This window comes from Mycteria americana, chromosome 5, assembly GCF_035582795.1.
Source record: "Mycteria americana isolate JAX WOST 10 ecotype Jacksonville Zoo and Gardens chromosome 5, USCA_MyAme_1.0, whole genome shotgun sequence".
Classification (NCBI taxonomy): domain Eukaryota; kingdom Metazoa; phylum Chordata; class Aves; order Ciconiiformes; family Ciconiidae; genus Mycteria; species Mycteria americana.
This window is the reverse complement of record NC_134369.1, coordinates 45,044,207-45,060,392: the sequence shown is the minus strand read 5'-3', so window position 1 is coordinate 45,060,392 and position 16,186 is coordinate 45,044,207.

Below are 16,186 nucleotides of genomic sequence, written 5' to 3'. Positions count from 1 at the left end.
CGTATATGTGATAATATATGATAATGCTCCTTGTTTGACTTAGGGTTTCCCCTAAATTCAGATAACAATGACACTTGGGTGATCTTACTTCCTCATCAGAGTGAAGTGCACTTCATCTGCTGCAATCAGGCCATATTTTATCTAATCTGACATAAGAGATGACTCTGCAGCCATCTTGTTCTCACTTGCAGTCAGAACTGCTCCTCACGCAGACTTATCGTGCTTTTGATCATGTTTGTTTTTCCTTCAGTTCCTTCGTGGGAAAAGCATCCCAAAACAGTGGGAGAACAACCTAGTGCTCACGTATTTTGTTCTTTGTTAGCCCTTTTTCTGAGGAGCGCACACCCCTTCTTCCTGCAATTGCTTGCCATCCTGTGGGAGCCGTGACTGCAATTGCAGCTGAGAAAGAAGAAAGTGAGGCTACACCAGGAACACTTCAGCCATGATCCTTTTACCTGGCACTGTGGTCAAAGGGGAATAGATTGTCTAAGGTTGTATTGATGGTATAGGTAATTAAGAAAACAACTGTGGTGTATTCCAGCATAAATTAGTCATCTAAATTCGTATTGAGACTGCAATTAAAGAAGCAAGGTGAATTAACTTGGAATGAGATATTAAAACTTGATATAACGGCTCCCTTTGGAAGTCTGGGAAAAGAAGGCTGAGGAATGGCAGATAGAGAACTGGGCAATTGGCAAGTTAGCTCCAAATATCTTCCAGCCCAACAGCATGGTCGGCAAAAAAAGAGCCTTGTGTTACAGATTCCTTTTCTCCTGCGATTTGAATTCTCTGTTCTACTCCCACTCACTCTAAAACTTGTCTCGTTTTGTTAGGTATTTTGTAGCATATATTCCATGCGGAAAACCTCACCTTTGTGTTCCTGTGTATTCTGACAAGAACGTTATGTGTGCCTGTGCGTAAGCCTTCACCTCTCTGCAGGGAGGTAACAACAGTCCACTTGTCTAATGCAATTACTGAAGTTCACTTCAGTTATATATGCTCATCTCCCTGAGCTGCCTCCTGCCTTAGAAGCAGTAATGGAAACTCCCACAGGCTACTACGCACCTGGGTAGCTTATACCCAAGTTCTTGGCTACTGTTCTCAAATGGCAGAGGATTCAGACTCAGAAGAAATATTGGGTATAAGTCTAGAAGTGAAGTTGGTCGTCTTCACCCTAGAATAAGGGCAACCTGTTACGGAACTGTCCCAAACTGTCCGCAGCTCACTTATGCAAGGTTCCCAACCAGACATTACAGCTGCCCAGCCTGAGATGGATCAGATCATTTCAAGCAGGATTATAAGAGCAGGCCTGAGGGAAGTCAGATAATAGATCTCCTTCACTCATTAACAGAGCAGCGGAGCCCTTATAAGGAGAAATGAGTATTATGTACCTTGGATCTGAGACAGAAAAGGTTACTGGCTTCACAAGTAGCTTGTTAGCAGTTGCAACCCTTTAGCTCCTGTTAAGATCTCTATTATTTTATCTGCTCTATCGCAATCTATTTTTTGCTGCAGTAAATAAGCATCTTGGACTTAAGTTTTCCTGCAGAAAAACTGTACTTTTTTTTTTTTTTACATTGAGATAATAATCTCAACATAAAATCTCACAGGATATAAAAATACTCAGGGTTTTCCTTGTTTTATCTGGCTGTGGGCAATCCCTACTGAAGTTTACCTTCACCACTTGCATAGGAATGAAGACTGGAGCATCTTGTCATATAGACATCTTACCCTGAGAAACTATATCATGCTTGCCTATAGCTGTAAAGCTGAAGAGTACTGTTCTTCCTTCCTCCCCTGGCAATTTCAGAAGAGTTCCTGACATCCAAACATCTGTCCAGCTGCCACAGGGCAGAATGATTTCAAGCTAAATAGCAGGGAACCAAGTTTCAGTTATCTCAGAAAGCATTTGACATCTTGTCACAGGCTATGCTAGGGTGTCCTTAAGTGTGCATGTTTGACAAATATTAATTTGTGAATGGGCAGTTTTATCACTACTTTCAATTTATTCTTCCTCTAAAGGAGCACATTCTTGATAACGCTGGGGTGTATGGTATGCTAAGTCACAACAACATACCTATTACTTTCTCATTACCTTCCCCTTCCAATACCTTTGAAGCTGACTGCCAATTTCTGTAACAGCCTTTTGAATAGTATGGAGTTTCCTGGGAAGTTGGTAGGGCTGAAGCTTACAGAAACTTACAGCTTCTTCAAAGATGAATAGTAAAGCAGTTATTTTGAAATCCAGTTGTGTTGTCTGCCTTGCTTATCTCTCACAGTGGAAAAAGCCCCTGACCCTCCATGGGGATCCTCTTCAAAGAAACTGGAACATGAACCACACACAAAATTGTAGCCTTCATTGAATTATTAAAATAGTCTGCTGCTCTCTGGCAGCAGGGTCAGAAATCTTCATTCCTACTCCATGTTTTATCTTTCCAGGCTTTCTGTCCCTTACTACAAAATCTGTAGCTGACAAAATTCAATATAGCCTCTGAAAGGACTCCTGACCACTGTTGTTATAGTTGTATTGTGTTCTTTGATTGCTTTGGAGATGCTGAAAAGGAGGAGCAGGGATAATATTTGAAAAATTACTGAAACAAAGTTAAAGGTGGCAATTTGGAATGAGAGAGTCCTTGACTCTTTTCCAAACTGCTTTCAGTGTTTCCAGCTTCCCTCTATAGTTTCTCACTGTGCAGCAGATGTACTTTTCTTTAGGATCATTTTATTTCATGGGAAACATTTTTTTGTGCGTTAGAGGTAGAAGGAATTCACTTGCACTACAAAGATTTCTTCTGTAACGCTGCAGAGCAAGAGCTGTAGAAAACATTCTGTCCATGGACTACCTACTTCTGGAAGTCCAGCACTGTTTAAAAAGAATTTACAGTGTGATCAAATTAGACAAATACTAACCTTATAATTAGGAATGTAGCTCTGGAGGGGAACTCCTGGGTCACTGGAAGTGCTACAGCCAGACAACCAGATCACATAAACTCCTCCAACAGCTGATCGAGCTCTGTTTGAATCTAGCTTTTCTCTCTAGTTTGTATTCCCACTGGAAGGCTACACCAGGGCCTTACTGCTTTCAAGGCTAGAAGGATGATCCTCTATCCTAGCGACCCTCTCTTATGTGTTTGTTTTGGGGTTGCATGGCAAGGTTTTGGTAGCGGAGGGAGGCTACAGGGGTGGCTTCTGTGAGAAGCTTCCCTATGTCGGACAGAGCCAATGCCAGCCGGCTCCAAGACAGAACCGCTGCTGGTCAAGGCCGAGCACATCAGCGAAAGTGGTAGTGCCTCTGTGATAATGTATTTAAGAAGGGGAAAAAAAAACCCTGTGCAACAACCTGCAACCGGAGGAGAGGAGTGAGAATACGTGAGAGCAACAGCTCTGCAGATAACCAAGGTCAGTGAAGAAGGAGGGGGTGGAGGTGCTCCAGGTGCTGGAGCAGAGATTCCCCTGCAGCCTGTGGTGAAGACCATGGTGAGGCAGGCTGTCCCTGCAGCCCACGGAGGTTAACGGTGGAGCACATATCCACCTGCAGCCCATGGAGGTTAACGGTGGAGCACATATCCACCTGCAGCCCATGGAGGACCCCACACCAGAGCAGGTGGATGCCTGAAGGAGGCTGTGACCCTGTGGAAAGCCCACACTGGAGCAGGTTCCTGGCAGGACCTGTGAACTCATGGAGAGAGGAGCCCACGCTGGAGCAGGTTTGCTGGTAGGACTTGTGACCCCGTGGGGAACTCACGCTGGAGCAGTCTGTTCCTGAAAGACTGCACCCCGTGGAAGGGACCCACGCTGGAGCAGTTTGTGCAGAACTGCAGCCCGTGGGAAGGACTCACGTTGGAGAAGTTCATGGAGGACTGTCTCCCGAGGGAGGGACCCCACGCTGGAGCAGGGGAAGAGTGTGAGGAGTCCTTCCTCTGAGGAGGAAGAAGCGGCAGAGGCAACGTGTGATGAACTGACCACAACCCCCATTCCCCGTCCCCCTGTGCTGCTGGCGGGGAGAAGGTAGAGAAATCAGGAATAACGTTGAGCCCAGGAAGAAGGGAAGGGTGGGGGAAGGTGTTTTAAGATTTAGGTTTTATTTCTTATTATCCTACTCTGATTTGATTGGTAATAAATTACATTTTTCCCCGAGTCGAGTCTGTTTTGCCCGTGACAGCAATTGGTGCATGATCTCTCCCTGTCCTTATCTCGACCCACGAGCCTTTCATTATATTTTCTCTCCCCTGTCCAGCTGAGGAGGGCAGTGATAGAGTGGCTTTGGTGGGCACCTGGCATCCAGCCAGGGTCAACCCACCACAGTGTTCTTTTGAAACTTATGGCAAGCTTATGCAGCTTGTTCTTGTGATAACATTTTCTTTTTTGATGGCTCCTTTTCCTTTATCTTTTCCCACTGCTCACTGACTGTGTTTTTGTAGACAGTCATCAAGCTGTTAGGCAAAAAAAGTCATATCTCTTAGGTGGTATGTATGCTGCTCCATGGGATATCTGCTGTGCATTTCCCTCCCCTGTTCAAATTGGGGAACCTGTTACAGTATGTCGTGGCTTCCTTCTATCCCCGACATCTAAGTTGCCTTCCCATGAAAACTAGACATAAGGAAAAAAGAGGGAAGCAAGGCATAACATGGCCTTGTCCTGATGTGGAACTGAGACGTGACTGGGAACAGCTCACAAGCTAAAGATATGGAGCATGCTTTAAGATCCTGCAGTAGAGATATAACTTAAGTTTCTTTCAACGGATTGAATGATAAGGGGATGGGGAGACTAATAAATAGCACCTGCTCTATCTGGAGTTCATGTTCTTCAGACATGGGACGGATCAGCTAGATCTTACTGGTGCTTTGTAAGTAATTTTAATAGTTTTTTGCATCTTCTTGAAATATCTTGCTTGATAAAATCCTGGTGTACAATCTGACTCTTTCACATCTGAATTGTATTGATAGTTCATCATCATTCAGGAGTCTCCACCCCTCTCAGGTTTTCTCCCTCTTTGCTTATTCCCAATAGATATATTTATAGCAAGAACCCTTGACCTGCATGCATGACCTTGCGCTTGGTACAAATGACTTTCATCCCATATGTCTCACTCCGGTTTTCAAGGTCATTCAACTCTTTTTCAATAACAATATGATCTTCCTCTGCATTGACGCCTTTATGTTCTGAGGCAACAGCAAATTGTAATGGTGCAATCGCATTTTTGCACCAGATTCATTAAAGAAAATATGAATCAAACTTATCCTAAGACATAGTCCTGAGAAACTGCCTATTAATTATCCTTTACCTCCAGGCTTCTAATTCCCCTGTAATCTCCCCTTTAGCCAGTTCTTCTCCTAATTTATAATCTAATACTACATTAATCTCTAGTTTCTGACTTAACAATTCCTCTCTCATGCCACATCATGCTAATTATTGTACCAGTGTATGGGTAGCTTGAATCAGCTGCCTCTCCTCAGCCTTAATAATTACTTACTTGTTTACTCTTGCATGTTCTACTTTTAGTAAACCTGTGCAGCATTTCTTTCCACTTCCTTCCATGTCTTTAATTACGCTTTCCATCAAAGTTTGTTCTAAAAAGTTGTGTACAATTGTGGCCAGACTAATGATCCTCTATTTAACCACATTATGTTTCTTCTTCCTTTGCTGTCCTCTGGCTGTATGACCTCTTGGAAGATTTGATAATGAATTCTATGGAGTGGACCTGCAACTTCAGAAGCCATTCCTTTTTGGAGGTAACCCAGCCTCCTGCAAGTTGGAATGCATGGAGGTCTTTGGCCTCTTTCTGCTCTCACACAGTATTTTTGATTCCTATTTTTGTTCTTTTTAGCCACTCTTCCTTTACAACCTCACTCAGTATTTCCGTCATACTTGATATAACTGACGTAAAAGCACTTGGGTTTTGGTCTAAACTGTGGTTATCTTTAATCTCTATCCTACTCCACCACGATTTCAATGCCTGCCTGTATTTTCTTTTTATTTATATGCCTGAGCATTACATTCCTACCTTTTAGAATGTCCACGCACAGTCTAATTCTGTTTGACTTCTAACAAAATTGCTAATGAATTATTCCTGTGAGGTTTTGACTTCTGTAATTTTCAGATTTTACCTTTTAAAATGCCTGGCAAAAGAAAGACCATGGTATCGGAGCAGCTGCTGTTTGTTTCTGGTTAAAAAGATGCCATGTCAAATTACTGAGTCTTAGCTGCTTGGATATTGTGTTGGAAGTGGTAACCTGTTAAGGGTTTACCTTCCCTTCCCTGAGTTTTTGGACGATTCTTTGCATGGCTTGTAGGTATTTTGAGAGCATTCTCCAGCATTTCGTTGAAGGGATAGAGAGGAGGAAAGCATAATAAGCAGGAATTCTTTTGCCTAGTATTAAATGTAACCCCAAATCCTCAAACTCTTCAATAATAAGGAAAAAAAAAAAAAGTTTTTCTTCTTAATCAATGTGACTTCCTTGGCAGATTTGTTACTATTTATATTCTGGTTCACCATACATTCAGATAACTTCCAAAGTAGCTGAATCCTGAATTTTAATATAAAACCAGCTAAGAAAAGGAGAAAAATAAAGGGCATGATTTTTTCTTAAATCTCAGCTAAAACAAGCTTGATGGACTAGTCATTGTGGGGATGGAGAGAACAGGAGGAGGAAAGACAGGACAGTCCTAGGGCTACCTGGTCACGTCTGGGTACAAAAGATTTTAATTGGCCTTGATCCGTTTTGCTCCAGTTTGTGACTTTGAAGACTTTATGAAATGGTGGAGTTTTCCCAGGATGATAAGACAGTTTCCTGCTCAGTTCCAATTAACTTATTTGCACCCCTACCCAAGCCTCATAATTAACAACGAGTTATTTTTGAGGCTACGGTCCTTGTTTATTATGTCTATTGCCTAAGAGCACTTGGCACAGTACAGGAGGACATGTGAAGACACAGGAGGAAAAAGAAGCAATCCCTGCCCAAAGAGCTTGGGAATGATCCGGGGAAGGTTTCTTGAGTAATGTGCTGAAATGCAGTTTTGATACAGATGTTGGTGCGGTGCATAAATTTTCACAAAGGCCTTCTTTCTGCAAAAGGGCAGATTTTACCTTACATAAATAAACACTCAGTCCCATACCCAGTGAAATTAATGTCAAGGTTTTTTGAGCTGGGTAGGCCCGAAATGATATAAAACTGTCAGGGTGCCGTGGGGCCAGGAGTGGCAGGGGCTCAGCATGGTGGGGTGGCGGAGCAGGGCCTGGCAGCCAGGGCCTGTCCCACTGCCCCAGCTGGGAGCGGGGCAGCCCCAGCCCCGGGCGCTGGGCACCTCCCTGGGGACAGGCGGAGGCCAGGCCGGGACGTGGGCCCGGCTCGGCAGGGCCCGTGGCCGGGCAGGGCAGGGCTGTGGGGAGCTGGAGCCCGGCCCTGCTGCGGCGTTGGTGGGGCAGGGTGGGGGGCCCAGGGGGCTGGCATGGGGTCCTGGGCCGTGGGCAGGGTGGGGGGAGCCCCAGGGGCTGGGCAGGGACAGTCAGGCTGGTTAGTGCCCTCGGGGCTGCGACGGACATTGAGCCTGCTTGCGTGATCTTCCTAGGCACGCTTATGTGAATACAGCATTCAGACGGATACCGTATATTTGAAATATAAAGTAAAATTGGGCCAATTCAGTCCTATAAATGTGATTTCTGTAGTTTAGCCATCAGAATTCGGTGTATTTTCCTGAGCTCAGAGTGACACAGCAATAAGACTCATCTAGGTTCAGAAGCTCACATGCAAAGACTCTGATCTGTGGTAAAAGCTGTTAATAATTTAAATGAAATATAATCAGGATTTGGACACGATGTCATGGAAATATCAGTGAGACAGAAACTCCAATTACAGAAGCCTGTATTTAATGTTGTAAGGGACTTAGAAGTATGATATTCTAAAACTGAACATAAGAGCCATAAAGTTCAAACAAAATTATTTCCCTAGCTTATACAGATCCCAAATTTCATGAAATTCAGGCCTATCTTATTATACTTTTTGATCTTTCAAGAAAAAAGTGAAGAGAATGAGAATTCTTTTGCTTCCTCTTCTTTTCTTAATACTCTTTATCTTGCTTGGCTTTGAGTTACAACTGTGACATTCAATTAGGTGCTGAAAATGTACTAGTTGATTTGACACCGAAAGAAAAAAAATATGAATAATTTGTCATAAAAACACAATTCCTGCAGGATTTCAAGTCCCTACTTAATAATATAAAGCAGATTTTTTTTTGGTTACTCTCCTGCAAAGATTTTGATGGGAGTTTATAGGTATTAAATATAGCCAGAGGAGGGAGCCTCTAATTGTCCTATGAATGCAATGAAAACCTGTTGGGAATTAGAACAAAGTGAGAAACTTTTCAATTAAAGAAAAAAGCAAGCAAGCAGAGGCCTTTGTTGATTCCTATAGCTTTTAATGAAAAAGCCCTCCATCTAAGCACATTTATTGTAGTGTCTTTTTCAGTGACTCAGTGCAATGCCTCCATGAAACCCAGCCCATGAAATACTTCAGCTGGTACTGCAAATGCTGCCCAAACTGCCAAAAACCTCTTCCTGCCTTCAAAACCGGGCTCCTTTTGTTCCCCTGTCACAGCAGAGCAGTGCTGGTCCTTCTCAGCTCAGCTTTGCTCCCCTTCTGCCCTCCGTTTGTATTCCTTTCTGCCCTTTTCCTTCTCCCAGGCCTGTCCTAATCACCACTCCTGTTGTCTACTTTATATGGCAGCAGCAGGTCGGGATGGGGAGCCTGGCAATGGGTGCTACTCAAGGGAGAGAGGTGAGATGGAGGTAGCGTTTGTATCAGCCCAGATAAGCGTGTGGGGAAGCAATCCATGGGAGGGTTGTGGTCATCTAAGTCAGATCACTCTGCTTTGAAGAGTGCAGACACAGGGTTCTCTTCACATCCTGAAAATGATCTAATCTATCGCTGACAATCGGTCATTGCAGCTATTGATTCCTCTTTGAGGCTTTAACCTCAAAGAGGTTTACCTCTTACTTTAACCCTGCATGCAGCTAAATATAATATTTCAGCAAGATTTTACTTAAAATTACAAACTTCAGAGTAGTTCAGACTCTGTGTGTGTGTGTGTCTGACTACTGTGGCATGCCGAATCTTCAGATTGCTACACCTATACAATTTTATGATATGCTCATCATGTTCCTTTCTCCTGCAGCTTCCTGAGTCTGGGTAGAAACACTCAAAAAAGGATATAGAATCAAAAGTTAGAAAATCTGAAATCAGGTTGTCTATAGGATTGAAATTGTTCCTCTTCTGTATATGTATATGGCTTAGTCTTTAGCTAAGTGGTCCATAGCTGCTGCTTCTTTCTCCTGTGAAACCCTGCTTGCATACTGTACAGAGTGGACTTGCTCTGTGGCTGAACTGGGACTTTGTAGTGAATTGGGTGTTGGGATGCAGAGTTCCCTTGAAGAGATACAGTGTAGTTTCATGATTAAGATAACTGGAGGATGCCCTGAAGAAGTGAGTCTTTCCTTCCTGCTACTGCCACAGAGATCCATATGATGTCATGGAAAGTGACATGAACAAAACTTTCCGTAAGTGACCACTCCCTTTCTTTTCCTAATTTTCTTTGTGCCTTCTGTTAGGCTTTTGGCCCAATGTACATGTGTGCTGACATTTACAACTATATCTCAAGACAGTGGGACCAGTGGTTTCTGAAGAGGTGAAGTCCTGAATGATGGTAAGCTCTCTGGAAAACATTGCTGCCAGGATGTCTCCTTGGGCACAAAAGGCATTAGATTCTATTCAGACTCTCCATGCCCTCATTTGCCATATGTGAGATGAGGCTCACCCTGCTTCCCCTTCACTCACTGTTGTAAAACTGAATCTAGAACGTGTACAAAAATACCCGACTGATGAAGAGCATGGATTGGAGCCTGTCCCCTTGGAACTGCACCGCTGTTAATTCTCTTTGTAGATGAGACAGCTCTTTAAAATTGTTTAGTAATTATTCTTGGAGCAGTTAAATGCACCTGCTTAGGGAACAGGTCTTCAGGTGAGTAGTACTTTCCACAGTAAACAGCTCCATTGCACTGACAGTGCTTTCACTTCTGTAATGCATTAAAGTTCAAGAGGTTTTCTTCAGTGGCAGTGCTTGAATACATCATCTGGGTATAATTTCCCTATTGGTTTTTACTCCCATATCTGTACTCTTTGATCATATTTGCAATGCATTATAAGCTCGTGCTTATGAATCTTGCACAGAAACAAAAGTGACTTTCACTGCAAACTTTCTTTTTGCTTGCCAAATGCAAGACAGACAGGGACAGAAAATAGGTATAGGGGAAACAAGCTTGGTGGAGTTCTGATTTTGGAGCTTTCAGCAGTGGTTAAATGCTTAAAAACCCCCTATTTCTTGTTTTGTTAAACAAACCACTCATAATTACCTTAACATACGTAACCATGATTCACTGAACAGCAATTAAACAGAAGCCGCCTACAAACTGGCTCAGTGATATAAAAGGACTCCTTCAACCCTTCCTTACTGGCACATGAATGACTTCCAGCAAGAATGAGCAATTATAACTTAAGCTATAGGGTTAAGACACTGTGATCAAAAGCTGTAGCAAATACTATCATTAATGGACTGGCATTGAAGTGGGATTATAATCTTTACCAGTGAGGTCACTTTTTTGCCTTCCTTTTACTCCACAGTTCTCACACTGATAAGTTGTTTTAATAGCAATTTGTATTCCATTACTGCCTGGTTGTGATCAAAGCCTTGACATGCAATGAAAACTTTCTGCAAAGATCCCCTCCATCTGGTGGTGAATACTTTCCATTTCCTATTTGACTGGAAATCTTTTCCAGGGCTTCTTCCTGCATGCAAGAGACATGTGATAGAAAAACTGCTCCCAAAACTTCCAGAGGAAACATTCATTTGACACTTGTTCATTGTGAGATTACAGGTGCCTGTTTAACTTCCACCACATGTGGTTTTAGTTTCCTTTTGTTTATTTGTTTTAAGGGATGTATCCAAGACATAATGTTCAAATCAAATCTTGGATCTTTCCAGAACTTGGACTCAATGTTTTGCTTTATTCCATTGCTGAAATGGAATTTTATTTTCTTGAGTAACAAGCAAATAAGGACCCTAAGGATTAGGTGTCAAAACCAGAGCTTCAAAAGTATGCCATACAACTAAGTGGTAGTTTCACTTCATAATAAAATTTTTTGTTTGCTTTCATTTTTTAGCTTTATACCCCAAAGAATCAGGTATGAACTAGTTCTCAAATGCAAATCTCTTCTAGCTGCTGTAGATAATCAGGTTTCAGATAAAAATCATGGCACTTCTCATGTTTATCCTCTGAATCTCTCATCCCATCCTGATTTGCTTGAAATTGGAAATTCAGCTCCTTCCAAAGGTCCAGTTAGATGTTCTTAGTCTGTTGCAAGCCTTTTACTTTAGGTTGATCATGACAGTTTTGCTCAGCTGGTGGCAAATATCAATTAGTGCTCAACTTTCACTAGCTGATATGCCTTTTGAATGTAAAAGAGAGGAAGAAAAGGGGCTTGAAAATGTTGCCATTTCCTTTTCTGAAAGCACCGCATGAACGTGTCTTTGTTACACAGGAGTAAACTGCCACTGTCTGAGTTTCTCAAAACTCACTAAAATCATCTTAGCATGCTGTACTGCAGACAAAGCTTTTCAGTGTTCAGTTCTTCTCACTGAAGTGTTTTCCTTCCTTGGCTCTCAGCCACAGATTAATAGTCTGTAACCAAGCTCGCTCTCAAAAATGTCAAATTTAATTGAAAAAGGAAAATCAGAAAATAAAAAGTTATCTGGCATGACTCCTCTGGGTCCCACTCTTACAAGCTTTGCAGGTTCCTCTGCTTCATTAACCAACCCTGTGTTGGAAGGCTAAGCCCTCACTGTCCCCGCTGCAGCTTCTGCCTGGAGTCCCTGGGGCACAATCCAGCGGCGGTGGCACTGGAGGAACCCAGCTCCCAGGCTGCACAGAGCAATAACAAAGGCCTTTTGTCCCCTCCCTCCCCTCCCTGCTTTGCCAATAAGCTGAAGAAAAGCAATAGCATGACCTGTCACATGGCTGAGGACATAGGCTGCCCTATGCACCCTGTTATTTCCAGGTCTTAACACCGTACATCCCAAGGGGGGTTGGAATGGAAGGTGCCAGGTACAGAGGTACAAGCAGCAGAGCTCTTAGAGGAGATTGTGCATAGAGTGGGACAGAAGTTTTCACAAGAAACAGAGGGTTAAGCAGGAAGCATTTGGTTTAGAGCCTCCTGGCTTCCTGTGCTTCTGGTGAATCAAAGAGGGAGTTGTGAAAGAGCTGGATGTCTGTCATGGTGAGCTGGGAATCCAAGAAAGTGCTGACCCCAGCTCACCATGTAACTCTAGAACTGAGAGCTGGGAGCTGCCGGTCCCCACTGGTCTACAGAATTGCCTGCCTCGTCAATTTTACTACGTGCACAACCTCTGAAACTGGTAGGAATGTCTAAACCACAGTCCCATTCTTGAAGAGCAGAACACTGAGTTTTTTGGCTCAATTTCATGCTGGGAAAAACTGTCAAAGCAGAGTAGTCTGTCTAGGAAGCAGCTGTTTATAGCTGTTGTGAATGTGCACCAGTCCCAAGTTCCGTTTGATAGATACCATATGCCCTCAGTTATCAAAGCTTTCCAATGCTTTTCTTTGATTTTGAGTCCAGCAGACTTAAGAAGTCTTGTATCTTACAGCAAGGAAATTTGCTGTTACAGGAACTTGGTGTTATGGTAACAGTGCCTTGACAGGAGAGAGGCTCAGTATATAACAGAGTGCCACCCTGCCCTGGGATGGCCTCTTCAGGTGGGCATTCATCTGGCTGCTGTAGTTGGATGCCAGCAGAATCCGAATGATCCCCATTTCTGGCCTGCAGGTAGAAAACGGTTTTGACGTAGAAAGTAGCATAGTGTTGCTGATTATCCATTCAGAGGGAGCACACACACAAGGCATTTCGGTGCTGGTTTTTTAAAGTTATTATTTTGCCTGTGATATCTGCAAGAATTCTTACCATTCCTCTTCTGTGTTTTATCTTGGAGGGAGGTAAAATGCAGCAGAGAAACAGCTGAAGCCAAGTTAAAAAATGGAGTTCTCGGTCCAATGCAGGTGTGCAGTGAATCCTCAGTATTCATGCATGTCATAGACTTTTTCCTGCCTTCACACAGTGCTACAAAATTGCAGAAGAGAAATTTATAACAGGAGACATTATTAGAACTTACTTACCTGTTTACTGTTGAATACATTGTGCAGTACAGATAAAATTTTAAGGCACTAAGACTTATGCATGTGGGGAATTCACTAAAAAACCTGTTAATTTCCTTAGAATTTGTCTTTTTTTTTTTTCCCCAGCTTATTTTATATTTTTTGCAGCTTCAAACTCTGATAGCTGTTCTCAATAGAGATGAGAACACTTGCTACCGACACAGGAGGTCACTCTTAGGTAATACATTCAGAAATGTAGCCTGCATTTTCCTAGTGATTTCCATGATTTGGCTCTGTTGCTCCAGCCAGACTCTTCCCCAGACAGTCCTGTTGGAGAATGGAAGACTGTATTTTTCTTGGGAACCAAAACTGGAGAGGTAGCGGGGAGGGTCCTCAGCAAGGAGCCTTAGGACTTTTTCCAGTGCTGCCTAAAGCAAGGAGACCTGCCCTGGCAGGAACTAGGGCTTGTAGGACGTTTTTAGCAGTTGGAGGAGTGCCAGAACAGAGATAAGGCCCTCGCCCATGTTCTGTATTCTCCAGCTGTATGAGGGCGTACTGGGCTGTCACACCCAAAACACCCTCTTCCTTTAGGACTGGAGGCTGTGCTGATTAGTGGTTAGAATAAGAGTGGGGTAATGAAGGTCTCTTCACAGTTCTGTCATTGATTTGCCTTGGGCCAATTGCCTCACTTTCCTTATTCCTAAGTTTCCTAAGCTGTTAACTGTGAATAATCATATCTGTGTCTTTGCAAAGTCCTTTCGAGAAGTTAAGCAACAGAAACTGTTATCCATGAGTCTAGTCTAGGACTGCCTTCCCATAGGCAGGCAGTGTTTTTTCCCAGCACGCCAAACAGCTGCAGCCTGTAATGGATTGCTTTTTTGTTCATTTCCACGAAGTAGGTTTGCAACGTTCACTTTTGCTTAGCTCTAAATGTTCTGGTCACTGTAGGTGTTACTTGGTCTCCTCTCTTACTTGAGGGTGGTAAGGCTGAGTGTTGCTAGTAAAATCAGGCTTCCAGTTTTTATCTTTGTCACAACAGTTTAAGGCAGTTGATCTCAATGTTTCTTTTGTGAAAACAGAAAACAGCCTGCACCGGCAACAGTTGTGATGCAACACTTTTTCATAGATGTAGAGAACCCGCTGTAGACTCCCAAGCAGTCCTCATGTTCACAGAGAGCTTTGCATTTTCAACCACTTCTAAGAAATGCTGTATTCCCATCAGAGCAAACAATTCAGCCCACACTTAGCCTGAGTCTTCTCGTATCAGGGCAGCAGCTCAAGTTTACATTAACAAAATTAGGATCACTCTTACAAAGGTTTGTTGGAAGAGGTGGATAAACTATTTTCAGTGAAATAATCATCCATCCTAAAGTAGCACTAGATAGAAGCTAGAAAACAGCACACAAATACTACGAAAGACAAATAAAAGCCAGACTCCTGGAGAATATAATGTATTTTCAAAGTTACACTGAAGAGCATTTACTGCCTACAGATATTTTTCAATTTGAACAACTTCATAAAGGCCATGAGAACAGTCTTCAGGCATTTATAGAGAAACACCAGTATGCAATCTCTTCAAAGACTGGGGGAATAACTAAATAAAATTCATTTATATGACTACCTACCTTCCAAACTCTTTACATGTTAAGTACCCTAAAATGAATTTGCAGTCCAGCTCTGTGATTGATCCTAAACCTCACAGAAGGGATCGGAGGAAATGAAGTAGTTACCTGAAACTAATAATTACTAATGAATGAGGAATGCAGTCGTCTGAGACTATGGGGGATCTCCCTAGTGCCAACCAGGTGACAGAAGCCATAGAAACAGATGTATTTTCAAGGTATCTTTACATGAGATAATACAGTTATAAGTCAAGGCAACAGTTTGTGGTCTGCAAGTGCACTGTTACATCTGTATATTTGGGGTTGTGGGACAGTGTCAAATGCAATTCTGAAGAAGCAGGTCTGAGTCATTGGATGTTGCTGAGGATATGAGAGTTATAAGGAGCATCTTAGTTCAAGCACTCTGAATTATCCAAGCAAAATTGTCTTAAGGGATTGGTGTTTCTTCAAGTTGCAATTAATGTTGTTTTTTATCAGTATGTTGGACACATAAGGATTTGAAATCTCTTTCAAAATTGCCGGTTACAGTAATAGCTACTTTCTTTATTAATTATTGGAGAAATAATGAATTCACTTCTCTTGCAGCTCTTTAATAAGGAAGTACAAGCTGTCTTTGAAGTGCTAGCAGCCCAGTTATTCCTGTGTTATTCTGACACAACATGTATTCACCTTCCTTCAAGGCTTTAAGCCATTCTCTTTATCAAGCAAATCAGCAAATAAGTCAAAGCACAACTCTAAAACTGAAGCAGCCTTATCTGCAATACAGGAAATAGAATTCTGCTGCTATTTTATGGCACACGGGGCCATCAAAGAACAGTCTTTATCCAAATCAGATAAGTTTTACCAATAGATCAACTAATAGTAAATTATGGAGAAAGGTAAATGTACATGAAGGTGGAGGAAAAAGTCCCAGATTTCAAATCTAACGTGCCTCTGCTGTGACATGTCCCAGTTTCAAAAAGAAATTTGCCAAAAGAACTGAATGAAAACAAATCTACGACATTCCTCTATAACCCAAATGGAAACAGTATTTACAAATCTTCAGGTATTCATAGGAGAGAAAGTATTCTTCTTATTAAAGTGGAATAATGAAAGAAGACAAGGATAAGCGATGCTTTTCAAGAAAAGTCTGAAACCTTGTCTACATTGAATTCGTTTTTTGTCTTTGTTTGTATGTTTTTAATTTTACCCCATTTATTCCTGTGATGATGCTAGTAGATTTAGAGTCTGTCCACTCTGTTTACATTGGGTTAGTTCCCAATGAGGAAGAGAGAGATCCATAGAGCTCTGGACTTTCTCAAAATAATTGCATACCATCCTGGGTGCAATGTCCATCAGATTTTGC